General features: G+C 49.5%; 1 long non-coding RNA gene across 1 annotated transcript; it reads right to left on the bottom strand.

The window, feature by feature from the left end:
• Positions 1-447: 447 nt before the first annotated feature.
• Positions 448-14,309, bottom strand: LOC141581838 (uncharacterized). Its single transcript, XR_012514607.1, has 4 exons — positions 13,558-14,309; positions 12,617-12,732; positions 4,567-4,642; positions 448-1,985 (listed from the first exon to the last, which is right to left on the bottom strand). It is a non-coding gene; the product is annotated as an uncharacterized LOC141581838 (long non-coding RNA).
• Between the last annotated feature and the right edge of the window lie 521 nt (positions 14,310-14,830).

The following is a 14,830-nucleotide window of genomic DNA, read 5'->3' on the forward strand; positions in this document are numbered from 1 at the left end:
CCAAACTGGGCCTCCATGAATCTGCAATTTTTTTTTTTAATTATTCTTTTTTATTGAGATGGTGTTTCATTCACTATGTTGCCCAGGGTGGTCTCAAACTTCTAGCCTCAAGCAATCCTCCTGCCTCAGCCCCGCAACATGCTGAGGTTACAGGCACGTGCTGGGATTACAGGCATGAGCCAGGAGCCCAGCCAGAATTTGCATTTTTTTTTTTTTTAAGACCGGGTTTCACCACATTGGTCAGGCTGGTCTTGAACTCTCGACCTCAGGTGATCCGCCCGCCTCAGCCTCCCAGAGTGCTGGGATTACAGGTGTGAGCCACCGCACCCAGGCCAGAATTTGCATTTTTAACAAACTCCTAGTGGGGATGCTGGATCACAGTTCTCAGACCACTCTTTCACTAGCACCACCTTAGAACAAAGTCCAGCTATTTCCAGGGCTTAGAACCACCCTCTGTCAGGTGGTTCCTCCAGCCTCAGCTGTCCCCACCTCCTACCCCTCCTCACACGTGTACTAGCAAGACCCAACTACTTGCATTTTGTGGTTCTCTCCTCTGTGTGTTCACACAGTCTATTTTTTTCTATTGAAACGCCTTCTCTTCATCACACGGCTGCCCAAACTGGCTGACTTCTACCTGCCCTTTAAAATCATCTCCATGGGTGTGTCAAAGAATATAATCAACAGAGTGGGGAAAAAAAGCAAGCCATAGACTGGGAGAAAATATTTTCAAGTCATATATCTGACAAGGAAGCAATATCCACAGTGTATAAAGAACTACAACTAGACCACAGAAATCAACCTGATTCAAAAGTGGGCAAAGGACTTGAATAGACATTTCTCCAAAGAAAGTAAGTGGCCAAAAAACACACTGGAAGATGTTCCACATTGCTAATCACGAGCGAAACACATCAAAACCGCAGAGAGGCCCCCACCATCCTGACTCTTTCTCCTTCCTTCCTTCAGAGGATGTCACCTTCCGGATCCACCTCAACCACTCAGGGAACCACTCAGCTTCCTCAAGGGCATGGAGTAGATGGCTTCCATCTTCAATTTTGCCACCAGTGGAGGTTTTTTTTTTTTTTTTTTGAGACAGAGTTTCGCTCTTGTTACCCAGGCTGGAGTGCAATGGCGCGATATCGGCTCACCGCAACCTCCGCCTCCTGGGTTCAGGCAATTCTCCTGCCTCAGCCTCCTGAGTAGCTGGGATTACAGGCACGCGCCACCATGTCCAGCTAATTTTTTGTATTTTTAGTAGAGACGGGGTTTCACCATGTTGACCAGGATGGTCTCGATCTCTCGACCTCGTGATCCACCCGCCTTGGCCTCCCAAAGTGCTGGGATTACAGGCTTGAGCCACCGTGCCCGGCAACCACCAGTGGAGGTTTTAAGGGCAAACAGAAATTCATGTGAATTGTCCTCCTACAGTAACTGACAAAACTATTATAGCTACTTTTGATTATCCGTTCAGGTTAAATCAGGCATCATTTCATTCTCTCACAGGTTTTAATGTGTATGATGTAAACTGGAAAGTTAAGTCCTCCTAGGAGATGACTCTTCTGCACAATTCTGTGACATTTGCAGTCTCTGTCTTCCTGTACCGCATTGCTGTCCTGCTTTCTGTTGGTGACAGGAACTGTATCAGGATAGTCATAAACTTCGCATGAGTGGCTTTGTCATTACTCTTGTTGCCATCGTTTGCAACTGGCGAGCACTTCAACCTGGGCAAAAGCTCCTGCAGATATTAAAATAACTACTGCTCGCATTATTGTTCAAGAACTTCTGCTTGTAAGAAATCATGATGATGTGTTATTAGGAATCCCACGTGACTAGCATCTGATTCCTAAATGTATCTGTGATCTTTGTCTTTCTTCTGCGTATGATACTTTGGAGAGGAAATGCTTGGTGTGTGTACAAGTACCAGGAGACCAGCTTCCACAATCCATCACATACTTCTGCTCCTCATAGCCAAGGAGGTATTCCACCTCCTGCGGGAATGTAATGAAAGGGAGAAACACACGGAATGAAATATATTTCTATATCATGTTGCCACCATCTTGAGGAACATTCTTTGCTTCTAATAAAAGTAATGGCTTTGTTTTTTAAGCCATACAATGAGATATTACCTCACACCCATTAGAATGGCTACTGTAAAACAAAAACAGAATAACAAGCGTGGACAAGAATGTGAAGAAATTGAAACCCTTGTGCAGTTGGAGGGAATGTAAAATGGTCCAGCCACTGTGGAAAACAGTGTCTTCATGTGTTTTCTATTGCTGTAACTGAATACCTGAGACTGGGTACATTATGAAGAAAAGAATTTATTTCTTACAGTTCTGGAGGCTAGGAAGTCCTAGGTCAAGGGGCTGCATCTGCTCTGCCTCCGGGGAGGGCCTCATGTTACGAAATAACATGGAAGAAGGCATCATAGGGGAAAGGGGTGCACTGAGAGCCAAACTACCTTTAATAACAAACCAGGTCGGGCACGGTGGCTCATGCCTGTAATCCCAGCACTTTGTGAAGGGGCCGAGGCTTGATGATCACTTGAGGCCAGAAGTTCAAGACCAACCTGGCCAATGTGAGAAAACCCTGTCTCTACTAAAAATACAAAAATTAGCCAGGGATGTTGGCAGGCACCTGTAATTTCAGCCACATGGGAGGGAGGCTGAGGAAGGAGGATTGCTTGAACACAAGAGGCAGAGACTGAAGTAAGCCAAGATTGTGCCACCGCATTTCAGCCCGGTGACAAGAGTGAGACTCTGTCTCAAAAAATAAAATATAAAATAAAGTCAAATGGTACAAAGAATACTAAACAGACCTCTGTACTTGGCCACACAGGTTTAACAAATGTCAACATTTTACCACATTTGCTTGCTAGTTCTCTTTTTCTGAAAAACAAAACAACCCCAAACTCTGATAAATGTAAAGTCCTCCCATTTTCCCTCGTATAGGTAACCACTGTCTCAAGTTAGTGTAGCGCCTTCTTGACCATATATATATATATATATATATACATACATACATACACATTTACTACATAGCCATATAGCGATATATACAATACCATATCGATAATATGTATATTTCATACATATATAAAATAAGGGTGCCAAGGAAGCGATCCTCCTGCCTCAGCCTCCCAAGTAGCACTACTGGCTAATTTTTTTTTTTTTTTTTTGAGACAGAGTTTCGCTCTTGTTACCCAGGCTGGAATGCAATGGCGTGATCTTGGCTCACCACAACCTCCGCCTCCTGGGCTCAGGCAATTCTCCTGCCTCAGCCTCCTGAGTAGCTGGGATTACAGGCACGCGCCACCACGCCCAGCTAGTTTTTTGTATTTTTAGTAGAGACGGGGTTTCACCATGTTGACCAGGATGGTCTCGATCTCTCGACCTCGTGATCCACCCGCCTCGGCCTCCCAAAGTGCTGGGATTACAGGCTTGAGCCACCGCGCCCGGCCAGGAATCTAGTTTTATATTTTGTATATGTTAGCCAGTTGTTCTGGTATCATGTACCAATTGGTGTCTTCTTTTCCTGCTCATGTGTAGTAAAACCACCTCTGTCACAGTCCAAGTTCCCATCAATATGTGGCCTACCTCTGGGTCCTCTGCTCAGCCCCACGTTCTCTTTGTCTGTCTCTGTTAATAATAATTCTTTATTATGGTAGGATAAGCCCCTCCCACTTTATTTCTCACTTTCCTCTTCAATGTGTCCTAACTAGTCTTGGCCCTTTAGTCCTTTATTACATAAATTTTTAAAAAGCTTGTCCATTTTCATAGAAAAAACTGGTTTGACTTTTTTTTTTTTTTTTTTTTTTTTAAGATGGAATCTCCCTCTGTCACCCAGGCTGGAGTGCAGTCGCCTGATCTCAGCTCACCGCAACCTCCAACTCCTGGGTTCAAGCGATTCTCCTGCCTCAGCCTCCCAAGTAGCTGGGATTACTGGCATGCATCAGCACACCCTGCTAATTTTTGTGTTTTTAGTAGAGATGGGGTTTTGCCGTGTTGGACAGGCTGGTCTCAAACTCTTGACCCCGGGTGATCCACCTGCTTCAGCCTTCCAAAGTGTTGGGATTGCAGGCATGAACCACTGCACCTGGCTGGGGTGTATATACATATATATATATGTGTGTGTGTGTGTGTGTGTGTGTGTGTGTGTGTTTGTGTGTGTATTTTTAAACAAACTCTCAGATCACTAAAAACTGGTTAGATTTGGATGAGTATTGTCTTTAGGTCACAATTCCCTGTTAAGAAGGAGGCATGAAGATACTTCTTTTATTTTTTGAGACATAGTCTGGCCCTGTCACCCAGACTGGAACGCAGTGGCGCAATGATGGCTCACTGCAGCCTCAACCCCTCAGGCTCAAGCAATCCTCCCCACTTCAGCCTCCTAAGTAGCTGGGACCACAGGCGTGTGCCACCACGCCTGGCTAATTTTTGCATTTTTTTTGTAGTGACAGTGTTTCAACCAGGCTGATCTTAAACTCTTGAGCCCAAGCAATCCGCCTACCTCAGCCTCCCAAAGTGCTGAGATTATAAGCATGAGCCACCATGCGCAGCCTGAAAATACCTTTTTTTTCCTCAAAGGAGAGAGGGCAGTCATGCCTCATTTATTCTGCGGTTACTTTTTCAGCAAGCTCCAAAGTCTGGAAAATAAGAATAAGGTCAGAACGGCCTCTGAGAAGCTGCAGACACCACAGCGCCTGTGTGCTAAATCACACCACTTCTGTCACAAGTGTCTTCTCAGGCCTCCCTGGGAACTGACTGACTTCAGTCACTGTTCTAGGAAGCTTGGTGGTCTGGTTTCCTAGCCTCAGCAACTTAAAAGCAGCTGCAACTTAGAAGAGGCTTTGCAGAGAGGAAAACATGCTGATAACTAACATCTGACAGCGATAGAAAAGTCCAAATAATTATCAAAACCAGCTACAGGAAATGAGAGGGCAGCAGAGCAGAGCTGCTCACTTCTGGAAACTGTGGAGGCTCCAGTGCACATATGATGGACAGAAGGCAGTTCTGTTCCGCAAGGTCATTCAGGAACCAGGAGTTACCTCCATCTTGTGGCTTCCCAGGCTGCTCTGGCTGTGGCCATTCTAGGCAGAGTGGGAAGGTACAGTGAAGAAGTTCAAGTCCAGCATTTCCTCTTAGACTAGGGACGGGGAAGATGCGCCCAACTACTGCAGTTTCATCCCATTGCTGAGAGGTTGGCACTAGGCCCTACCCAGCTGCACAGGGACGGCAAGATGTCTTTGCTGGGCATATAAGGTCTTCTAGAGCATCATAGTGATACCGGAGTTAAAAGAAATTTCTTAGGCAGAGAGTGAGCGTAAGGAAGTCCTCCATAAGGTTTTCCTTTTAGCAAAAGCAGCCCCCAAATCATTTCTTTTTCTAACAAAGAGCACCCTGTAAAATCAAGCTGCAGACATAGATAAGCAAGCTGGGAGTTTCCACGGGTGAGTGCCGGCAGCTGTGCCAATAGGAAAAGGCTACATGGGGGCCAGGCAGGTTCAACATGGAGGCTCCATCTTCTCTTTTCTTTGTCAACCACCTGTACAGTAAGGAGCAGACAACATGGCCTGGGCCAGGTAGAGACCCCGTCTGTATAATAAAAGATAGGGGTAGGATGGCCAGCTTTTTCACGCACTAGGCAAACATCACACCTGGCCCAACCAATCTCTCAGGCCCTGTGTAAATCAGACACCACCTCCTTATGTTCGTCTGTAAAACCCTGTGTATTTCACCACAAACCCGGAAGACCCACTTGGGAGCCTCTCTCTCTCTCTCTCTCTCTCTGCAGGAGAGAACGCTATTCTCTTTTCTTTTGCCTGTTAAACTTCCACTTTTTTTTTTTTTTTTTTTTTTTTTTTTTGAGACAGAGTTTCGCTCTTGTTACCCAGGCTGGAGTGCAATGGCACGATCTCGGCTCACCGCAACCTCCGCCTCCTGGGTTCAGGCAATTCTCCTGCCTCAGCCTCCTGAGTAGCTGGGATTACAGGCACGCGCCACCATGCCCAGCTAATTCTTTGTATTTTTAATAGAGACGGGGTTTCACCATGTTGACCAGGATGGTCTCGATCTCTTAACCTCATGATCCGCCCACCTCGGCCTCCCAAAGTGCTGGGATTACAGGCGTGAGCCACCGCGCCCAGCCTAAACTTCCACTCTTAAACTCACTTCTTGTGCGTCCATGTCTTCAATTTCCCTGGCATGAGACAATGAACCTGGGTACCCCAGATAACCACGCCGCTTCAGCAGGACCTCAGCTTTGACTCTGAGATGGGAGCCATCGGAGGGCTCTCAGCCCAGCGCTGACCTGACTGATTTGTAAATGACCCCTCTGGTTGCTGCGTTGAGAAGGCTGAGGGGATGCAGGTGGGGGGGGGGGCAAAAACAGGTACACCCATCGGGATGACCTGCTCTCTGAAGCGTCCCTGGCCCCTCCTCCCCTCAGGTGCAGCTGACCTCCTCCTCTAGGCCTCCACATTTCCCGTAATTTAAACATTGACCATTTACTCAGCTGTCTTCCTCCAGGTCAAAGTATCCACAGCACCCAGCCCAGAACAGGTACTTGGCTGTTATTTCAATTGCGCCTAACATGCTGGAAACATACTTTGCCAAGTACCAGTATATCGGTCAAGGATCTTTCCAAAAAAATGTATTTTTTTACAGACAGGGTCTTGTTTTGTTGCCCAGGCTGGAGTGCACTGGTGTCGTCATAGCTCATTGTAACCTTGAACCCTCTTGAAGCTCAAGAGATCCTCCTGCCTCCCAAGTAGCTAGCACCACTATGCAGAGCTAATTTAAAAAAATCTTCTGTAGCGACAAGGTTTTGCTCTGTTGCCCAGGCTGATATCCACTCCCTGGCAACAAGCAATCTTCCCGCCTTGGCTTCCCAAAGCTCTGGGATCATACGTATAAGCCACCATGCCTGGCCGGGGATCCTTAACTGCAGGAAACAGAAGCCAACCCTGGTTGTCTTTAAATAAAAAAGAAAACTTGGGAGATGCCCAGAACCTCATGGGAAGGCTGGAGAACTAGGTCTGGACAAAGAACAGGAAGCAGCAGAGAGGTTCTCCGCAGTCAGGCTGCGTGGCCGCCGTGAAGAAGCCAGCTGCCTCTCCCACCGCGTTTCAAAGTCCTGGGCAGAGCTCTGACTAGAAAAACAGGTGAGGCGTCGATGCTTGGGTCTTACTGCGGCAGAGAGAAGAAGAACTGGGGCGGGGAAAACCTTCAGAGACCCCTTTGGCTTCCATGATGGGAGGGCAAGGCTCTCTGATGTAGTGTCTCACCAAGGCTGTGCTGGCGGGAGGCGGGCAATGGGAAGGGAGAGCAGAGAGCTGAGAGGAAACCAATGCTGAGTGTCCACGACAATTTCCCAGGGCTGGGAACTGGGAACTGGGCACTGGGCAGGAGTGCGTCTTCCTCATCTTTCCACCCCCAGGGCTCAGCACAGCACCAGGTACTCAGTAGATGTTCATCTGATATTTATCCCATGAGTGGATGGACAGAGGGATGAGCAATGAAAGCCCAAGGGCTGTGAACCTGCCTGCCTGCCTGCCTGCCTTTCTTCCTTCCTCCTTCCCTCCTTCCTTCTTTCTTTTCTTCCTTCCTTTTGAGACGGAGTCTTTCTATGTTACCCAGGCTCACTGCAAGCTCTGCCTCCTGATTTCAAGCAATCCTCCCACCTCAGCTTCCTGGGTAGCTGGGACTACAGGCACATACCACCATGCTTAGCCAATTAAAAAGAAAAAATTGTAGAGGCAGGGTCTCACTGTATTGCCCAGGCTGAGCACTTCTGGACACGTGAGGGCTGGGCACGGTGGCTCACACCTGTAATCCCAACACTTTGGGAGGCAGAGGCGGCTGGATCACCAGGTCAAGAATCTGAGACCAGCCTGGCTAAGATGATGAAACCCCATCTATACTAAAAAGACAAAAATTAGCCGGGTGCAGTGGCAGGCGCTGGTAATCCCAGTTACTCAGGAGGCTGAGGCAGGAGAATCTCCTGCAGCCAGGAGGTGGAGGTTGCAGTGAGCTGAGGTAGCACCACTGCACTCCAGCCTGGGCAACAGTGCAAGACTCCGTCTCAAAAAAAAAATTAAAATCAAAAGGGGATGAGATGCAGCAGGCTCAGTGAAGAGATGACTGCCAAACAGAAAAAAAGACTTCTCTCAGGGGACAAATGGTAGCAGTTTCCAAAGGCCCAATTCATCTAGCTCTGAGCAGGATTAACATTTATTTAAAGAAATTGGCCCCATGCAGTTTGGGCTGATTGTGTTGGACACATTGGAGGGATTGGGCAGCAGGAGGCGGGCCAGCCTCCAGATTCTCTCTGGAAGCCATGGATCTGGCCCTGATGTCCCATGAGTGGGGCCCAGCAGTCTCCGGGGAAGAACCAAGTGGGAAGTTTTGACTGCACATTTCAAGAAGCCAGCATCTTCCAAGGAAATCCGCTGGGCCGGGCACCAAGGAGTGTCACAATCCATTCATAGCGAGCTGAGGGGTTGGCCTTAGAACCTTCCTAGAGGAGGTCATACAGCCCAGAGGTTTCCACATGTACTCCTGAGACCTGGGAGGTCACAGAAGTGTCACAGGTGCATCCAGAGGTGAAGATAAGGAGGCACCTCGTGTTGCCTTTGACGAGAGCAGCAACACGCTTTCAGGCTTTTCAGGGAGATTCTTTTGAATAAAGAGCTCTGTGGGCAGGGTACAGTGGCTCATACCTGTCATCCCAGCACTCTGGGGAGGCCAGAGTGGGAGGATCACTTGAGACCAGCCTGGGCAACACAGCAAGACCCTGTCTGAAACTGAGAGAGAGAGAGAGAGAGAGAGAGAGAGAGAGAAAGAGAGAGCGAAAAGAAAAAAAAGAGTTCTGTATACAAAAAAAAGTTTTGAATCTACTTCAGTGTTTTCAGAAATATAGATGGGAAGGACACAGAATTACTAGTTATGTGACCTTATTAAGCCTTGGTTTTCCCATCTATAAAATGTGAATAACATCAGAGGATTGTAGGCCAGCACTTTGGGAGGCCAAGGCGGGTAGATCACCTGGGGTCAGGAGTTTGAGACCAGCCTGACCAACATGGAGAAACCCCATCTCTACTAAAAATACAAAATTAGTGGGGCATGTTGGTGCATGCCTGTAATCCCAGCTACTCAGGAGGCAGAGGCAGGAGAATCGCTTGAACTCAGGAGGCAGAGCTTGCAGTGAGCCAAGATCACACCATTGCACTCCAGCCTCAACAATAACAGCCAAACTCAATCTCAAAAAAAAAAAAAAAAAAAAAAATCAGAAGATTGTGGTGAGATTAAGTGGGATAATGTATGTGGCAGGATATTATTTTGAGACACTCATCAATATTGGTTTTTCTCCCTGTATTTTCTCATTTCCTTTCCACACTCAAGTAGCTTTGAGGGCGGGGACAGAGTGGGAAGTAAGGGAAACAGAGTGGCCTAAGACTCTTTCTTACAGGCCTGAGCCCTCAGAGACTGAGCGGCTATCCAGAAGTGAGAAAAGGAGAAGAGAAGATTCCTACAAATGCTCAAGACACGTTGGCCAGAAGCGCAGGGGAGACCAGACCCCACACTCCTCCACAACCCGGAGGGTCTCCTGTCCCAGAGAGGAATGGCAGAGGACGAGAGGGCTGTGGCCCGGGAGCCACCCTCGGGAGGCCGTGAGATCCTCTAGGCTGACCACGTTGAAGTAACAAGAAAACGTTGGCCCCGTAGGGGCCCTGGGGTGGGACAAGGGCAGCACCAGAAGTGACGTGAGGATGGTTTTCTGCGAACCAAAATGCCGCCCTCCTACCGTGTGACGTTGCACAAACACCTCAGAACTAGGACATACACCTGGAGGAAGTTACATATTTAGGCAGGGCTGGGTGGCTCATGCCCATAATCCCAGCAGAGGCTGAGGAGGGCAGATTGCTGGAGCCCAGGAGTTTGAGACCAGCCTTGGCAAGATGGTGAAACCTCATCTCTACTAAAAATACAAAAAATTATGGCCGGGCGCGGTGGCTCAAGCCTGTAATCTCAGCACTTTGGGAGGCCAAGGCGGGTGGATCACGAGGTCAAGAGATCGACACCATCCTGGTCAACATGGTGAAACCCCGTCTCTACTAAAAAAAAATACAAAAAAATTAGCTGGGCATGGTGGCACATGCCTGTGATCCCAGCTACTCAGGAGGCTGAGGCAGGAGAATTGCCTGAACCCAGGAGGCGGAGGATGCGGTGAGCCGAGATCGCGCCATTGCACTCCAGCCTGGGTAACAAGAGCGAAACTCCGTCTCAAAAAAAAAATACAAACAATTAGCTGGGCACAGTGGCATACACCTGTAGTCCCAGCTACTGAGGAGGCCAAGGCCAGAGAATTGCTTGAACCCAGGAGGTGGAGGTTGCAGTGAGCCGAGATGGCACCACTGAACTCCAGCCTGGGTGACAGAGTGAGACACTGTCTCCAAAAAATAAAGAAGTTACGTATTTTTCCCCACCAGCCTGATAGCAAAGGAACTCTGAATCAGAAAGAGGGCACAGGTACAGAAAAACAAGGAAGTTGTTCTGCTTGCCTACTGGAGCTGTCCAGACACCGAGCAAAGGCCTGGCATGTGTGTCTCAGGCCTGGAGCCAGCGTGGGAGCTGCACCGGCGTCACTCAGTCCCCTCCCGGCTCGCCTCTGTGCCCCTTCAGTCCAATGCTTCCTCCTTCCCAGGCCCCATGTGTTCTGCAGTCTCCTCCCAACCTGGCTTCCTGGGAAGGGCTGCAACCATGATTGAGGAGCCCCGTAAAACACCCCCAAGGGCTGTTGCCTTCCTCTTCCAGGCTAACTGGATTCTTGCAGGGGCTGGGAAGAGGTGGGTGGGAGAAGGACAGGGTAGGCTGATCTAGAGAGGCTGGCCTCCTGGGCCCCAGCCCAGCCCTTGGCAGAGCAATGTGACCTGATCCCACACTTGTCAAGGCAGCTGCGGACATCTTCGAAGTGACAAAAGGAGAAGAGGGGCCTAAGAAGGAAACAGCATTTGCACACCCCATGGAAATGCCTCGAAATGTTTTCTAGACACATTATTCTTCTCTAGGGTGATTTTCAAGGCCAACAGAGCCGGGGACTGAGGCTTCCAGACATGACTCACTGGCCCTGGGCAGATACACAGAGGCGTCCTCTCTGCAGTGTGTGTGTGAGTGAAACCACCTTTGCGAAGCCTATAATACTGAGAAAATGATGGCGGCGAAAGCGATCTCATCAACCCACCCACCCCCATCTTGCATTTCTCTTAGTCATTCCTGGGCTTAGGCTAAACTAACTTTGGGAGACATTTAGGTTATAGTTTGTTTGTTTATTTATTTATTTATTTATTTATTTATTTATTTATTTAGAGTCAGGGTCTCTCTCTGTCACCCTGGCTGGGTGCAGCGGTGCGATCTCAGATCACTGCAACCTCTACCTCCCAGGGTCAAGTGATTCTCATGCCTCAGCCTCCCGAGTAGCTGGGACTACAGGTCCGTGCCACTATACCCAGGTAATTTTCTTGTTTTTTTAGTAGAGATGGGGTTTGCCATGTTGCGAAGGCTGGTCTCCAACTCCGGGCCTCAAGTGACCCACCCACCTTGGCCTTCCAGTGTGCTGAGATTACAGGCATGAACTACAGCACCCTGCCAAGGTTATAGTTAAAATTATACTAGGCCTTCCTCAAAAGTCAACTGCCTTTTAAAGCTGATGAAGGTCAGCGTGGTGGCTCATGCCTGTAATCCCAGCACTTTGGGTGGATAACCTGAGGTCAGGAGTTCGAGACCAGCCTGGACAACATGGTGAAACCCCGTCTCTACTAAAAATACGAAAATTAGCTGGGCATGGTGGCGCGTGCCTATAATCTCAGCTACTTGGGAGGCTGAGGCAGGAGAATGGCTTGAACCCGGGAGGGAGAGGTTGCAGTGAGCCGAGATGGCGCCACTGCACTCCAGCCTGGGTGACAGAGCAAGACCTTGTCTCAAAAATAAATAAATAATTTAAAATGTTTACGTCCTTTTAAATGAAATCTTTCCTATCCAGTTTGCCTGTGCAGATGCTTCATTCAAGCCTGCTTTGGGTTAGACCTTAAAAGCAATGTGAACAAATGTCCTAAATCCATAATTAGTGGCCTAATATAAAGTCCATATCCTTTAGCTTAGTGCAGGCGTCTCCAAACTTTTTACACAGGGGACCAGTTCACTGTCCCTCAGACCGTTGGAGGGCCGCCACGTACTGTGCTCCTCTCACTGACCACCAATGAAAGAGGTGCCCCTTCCTGAAGTGCGGCGGGGGGCCGGATAAATGACCTCAGGGGGCCGCATGCGGCCCGCGGGCTGTAGTTTGGGGACGCCTGGCTTAGTGTAAAAGGTCAGGGTCCTGGCCAGAAATAGGCCGGAGCATTTAGTTTATCATCAAGGTGATATTTCAAACCAGTCAGGAAATATTCTACTAAAAGAGAAAGACTGGGCCGGGCGTGGTGGTTCACGCCTGTAATCCTAGCACTTTGGGAGGCAGAGATGGGGGGATCACCTGAGGTCAGGAATTCAAGACCAGCCTAGTCAGCATGGAGAAACCCTGCCTCTACTAAAAATACAAAAATTAGATGGCATGGTGGACGCACCTGTAAAATCCCAGTGACTGGGAAGGCTGAGGCAGAAGAATTGCTTGAACCTGGGAGGCGGAGGTTGCGGCGAGCCGAGTTTGCACCGAGCCGAGGTTGGGTCCCTGCACGCCACCCTAGGAGACAAAGCAAGACTGTCTCAAAAAAAGAAAAGAAAAGAAAGGAAGAATAATGACATTTGGAAGGTTGACTATTCAGAAAAAAATACGTTTAGATCGTTATCTTACACTTTATAGCAAAATCGTCCCAGGTGGGTTTAAAAGCTAAATGAAGGAATAAGAAGAAAAGGAGGGAGAAAGCGGGAAAGAGGAGAGACGATAAAATATGGATCAAGAGGGAAATTAGGGAAACGTCTGTCTGATACTCAGATGGGAGCAGTTTTACAAGCAAAAAAACAACAGCAACAAAGGGAAAAAGAATAAAGGAAACATCAAGGCGGGGCACGGTGGCTCAAACCTGTAATCCCAGCACTTCGGGAGGCCAAAGCGGGCAGATTGCTTGAGCCCAGGAGTTCCAGACCAGCCTGGGCAACATCGCGAGACCTCCTCGCTACAGAATTAGCCGAGCACGGAATTGGTGTGCACCTGTGGTCCCAGCTCCTAGGGAGGCTAAGTGGGAGAATGGCTTGAGCCGGGAGGCGGAGGTTGCAGGGAACCAAGATCATGGCACTGCACTCCAGCCTGGGTGACAGGGTGAGATCCTGCCTCAAAAAGAACAAAAGGGAGAAAGAAAAAGAAAAACATCAAAAGGTCATCCCACATCAAAATGTCGTGTGGCGCACAAATATCACCAAAAACAAAACCAGAAGGTACAAGTCTAAGCTTAGAAAAATATTTGCAACATGGTTGACAGACCTGACAGTTTTAAAGTGCTTCTGTACATCAGCAAGAGAAAAAATAGAAAACAGGAAAGCAGACCAACGATATGAATAGGCAACTCACAAAAGGAGAAAGTCAGATGTTCACATCTATTTTTAAAATGCAGCAGACACGTGGTCTTGGAGACGCAGCAAGCAGGGCCGTGGACCAGGCTTTCGGCAGGAAAGGCGTGCACCCCTTTTCCAGTTGAGGGGCGGGGCACTGGGTCCCTCTCTGGAGGGACCTCCAGGGAGTGGGGCTCTGGGATGCCCTTTCCCGGGGTGTCTGGGAGGGGCTGGAGGAACAACGTTTTCCTAGGGCTGAGCCCAGTTGCCCTCTAGCGGGTAGCGATTCCTCTCCCTGTCTTCCCCGGCCTTGGCTGTGCTCCGAGGGGAGGGCGCTGGCGCTTCCAAAGATACCGCGGCTCGTGGGGAGCTCGGGCGCGGCCTCTCGTGCGGCTTCCCCGCCCTCCCGGCTCGCGGTCACCTGAGGGCGGTGTTGCCCAGGAGACGCCGGAGCTGGGGGCTCACAGAGGCCCCTTTCTCCTCCATCGGAGATGAGTCAGAGCCCAGGCGTTTCGGAAGGGCAGCGGCTCCAAGTCACCGTGGATGCCCCGCAGGCCGCGTCTGCTTCTGCTTGGGCTTGGCAGGCCACAGGGAAAACTGGGTCAGGCCAGTGGCCTAGTTCGCTGGTTCACCGCGTGGCCGCCGGCGGGAGGTGACTAGGAAGGGCATCTCGACTTACTGCCAGGCCTATTCATGTGACAAATATCTGAGGAGCCCCTACTAAGTAAGTGCCAGGCCACGTGCCTGACAGCCAGTTGCTAGTGAACTCCCAAAGCCCGGGTCACCTGAGTTCAGAATGTGTCCTGCCTGGGCAGGTTACCAAATCACTGGTCTCCTTGTCACATCTCAGGTTCAGCGGCCCACATCGCAATACATCCCCTGGCCCCCTAGCATTGGATTCCCTTGTGATCTAACCCAGCCCCACCCCGACTGGTCCCCACTCCTGCCCAACAATGCCCCTCCCCACATCCTGCTCCTGCTGGCCCAGGCCTGTCCTCCTATGGCAGCCTGCAGTGACCTTCCATCCACCCCCACCAGAGCCCATTCAGTCTCCTCTCTGCTTTTGATTCTGCCCTAGGATGTCTGAGGATGCCATTTCTTTTTCCCTCCAAAATTCTTTTTGCTAATAAGGAGGACACTTTTGTCACCTGGTCCAAAGGTGTAAGCTGCTGGACCTCAGTGGAGCTGAAAGCAGCCTGTATAGGCCTGGTCTGCTCAGCTGGACAGGCGGAAACCTGGGAGGGATGGGCCTCTCCAGAGGAGAGGCGGTCAGCCGTGGGCCTGAGCCGACA

Source organism: Saimiri boliviensis, chromosome 17 (assembly GCF_048565385.1).
Source record: "Saimiri boliviensis isolate mSaiBol1 chromosome 17, mSaiBol1.pri, whole genome shotgun sequence".
Lineage (NCBI taxonomy): Eukaryota > Metazoa > Chordata > Mammalia > Primates > Cebidae > Saimiri > Saimiri boliviensis.